Here is a 2,571-nt window from a genome sequence, read left to right on the forward strand (position 1 = left end):
TCACTCAAGGCCCAGCAGGTACTAGGACCTTTTGTATCATCACCTTAGGCCTTCATCTTCTAATAAAACAAGACCCAGCATCTTCACCTGTTCTTCATGGGGTGTCCGTTCTGATTTGGGGTTTTGTGACCCTTGCGTTCCCTTCTCACTGTACCTGGCATACTCTGGCATGTGCCACTTCAGTCTCTCTAAAGAAGTGGCACCAAGAAGCACATAGAACTCAAAGGGTGACCTGACAAACTGGCACGGCAAAAGCTCACCGAGATTGGTTCCCATCGTTTATCTGGATAGTGTGCGGTCTTTGGGTGACGAAAGCACCCTAAAGATGAGTGGCTCAACCCCAGGCAGGGCCCCAGTACAGGCAGGCTTCTATAAAGATCAAGCAAGGAAACCATCTGGAGTTTGAAACCAACTGAAAAGACACGAGTTCAGTTTGCTTGCTTGCTTTTCGTTATCGGGATATTGTCGATGAAGCATGTGCCAGCGCTCACGTTGAGGCTCCGATCTTTTACATCAATTGCAGGACCCTCCATCGCAAGCTTCTGTGCAATTGACGTTTTAAACCTAAATGCAGGGCTTGGCTTTGATCGTTGTTAGAGTTCATGGCATCAGATTCTCTCCATCAAGTATTTTTTTATTTCCAGTCTGTAAAGATAGCTTTTAAGCACACATCTGCAGTGTGCTCAGTGTTTCTTCCGGCTATTTGTCCAATATACATTTCAAAACATGTTTCTCAAAACAATCAGAGAAGAAAAGTGAACGTGTTGCAGAAAAAGTATGTCTGTGGGGTTGCTGGCATGCAATTGTTTTCTTCCTTATACATGTAAGCTGCCAGGCGGTCCCTATGTACTGCTTTCCAACATGCCCTGGCTGCCTCTGAAGGATGAAAGGTCAACATTGACATTAGCCTTTGTTTACTTCATCCCCAATAATGAAACATCTTCTCGGTTCATTAATCACACAAAACCCAGAAGCTTTAACATCTGCACTTTGTCCAGTTCCATAATTTTGGCCAAAGATAAAAGGATTTCCTTTTTTGTCATTTTATATGCATTCATTAAGAAAAGGCTCCTCGTTAAGAATCAGTGCTTCATCACAGAAGTAGCACTGTAGCACAAAACTTCAAATTCTATTAATAATAAATTTCTAATGGCAAGCATTTCCTCGAAACACAGCATTCAAGTGCTTTCTGCTTGTATAAATAAATAATTATTTGCTATGTCGTGCAAAACTGCATTAACATCTGTTTGATTTTGCTCTATGAAAGTTACCATCAAAGTATTTTCAAAAACATTTAAGTCTAATATTCCAGTAACTTCTCTTCCTAAGAGTCTCAGTGCCGTTGGAATTTCACATAAGAAAGAGAAGTTGAGTGTGTTTGTTTTTCATTTACAGCCTAATAAAGTTGCAGCTGGTTCCTGTCAACCTTATGTTCAGAAAAATTACTTAAACTCACTCAAAGACACAAAGTCAACATGCATTTGACTTCTATGAAAATGCGAAACATCCCATCTGCCAAAGACAGACAACAAAGAGAAATGTATCTATTGTTGCACGTGACCTGCTGTCAAGTTTCTGGTGTTCAAAATAATGCACAGCCTAAGATCTTCCATAAAGTGAATCTAAGAAAAGCCATTTGTTTCAATGTTGTGCACAAAGATTCTGCCTGGGTCCAGAAGTTGCCATTCACTTTTTATGTGGATTATGCCTTATTAGGACAAAAAAACCTCTGAATTGCTGTCACTCCTAAAGCTAACAGCACATCTACATATGCAGGAGATAAAAAAGATGCAAGGAATTTGTTTTTTCACCCTAAACATAAAATTAACTAAAGGGAAGCTTAGAAAAAAGTAAGGAATGACGCCATCTTCCATATCCTGGCATCATTAATTCATTCGACATGCAGTGAGTCTTCCTAAGATTTATAATGCACTGTGTTTAGCATATTTAATAAGAGGAGGGCTACTTTCCAGGAGTTTATAATCCATTAGACCTGCGACATTTAGATTACTAATTACCTTTTCATTATTATTATTTAAAGAAGTGTTTCATGCATAATAAATCATTCCCAAGACCATATACTTTATCAAGGTCCATGCTCTTTGCGTCCTCTGGGGGCTGTGGGAAGCATGCATCGTCATTAGGGATTAGATTTTCTAACTTCTCTCTCATCAAAATCACAGGCCGCTGTTTAGAGAACCTAGTCAGGTCATGGGAACGAGATTCTTGGGGGCTGCCCCTGCCGTTGTTGCTCTGACACCAAGTTTTCCTGGTCGCATTGCCAGGAATTCCTGCCTCATCTCAGTACCAGGCAGCTTCTCCAGAGGATGAAGCGAAGGGTCAGAGCCCTCTGGCCAGCTCGTTCTGAAAGCAACAGGTATCCCGAGATGATAAAGCAAACCAGCCTTTGCGGACCGCAGGTCCCTGGCTTTCCATCTCTGGGGAGTAAGTGCAGCCCAAGTGAAAAGAGCCTTCATTCTCAGCGCAGGGAGGGCGCCCGCGCTTGCCTCTCGCCACGGAGAACCCCAAAGAGAGCACCCAGTGATCCGCAGTCCAGCCCCAAAGGCCCAG

Source organism: Echinops telfairi, unplaced genomic scaffold (assembly GCF_000313985.2).
Source record: "Echinops telfairi isolate 266 unplaced genomic scaffold, ASM31398v2 ScPeMD7_21;HRSCAF=78, whole genome shotgun sequence".
NCBI lineage: Eukaryota > Metazoa > Chordata > Mammalia > Afrosoricida > Tenrecidae > Echinops > Echinops telfairi.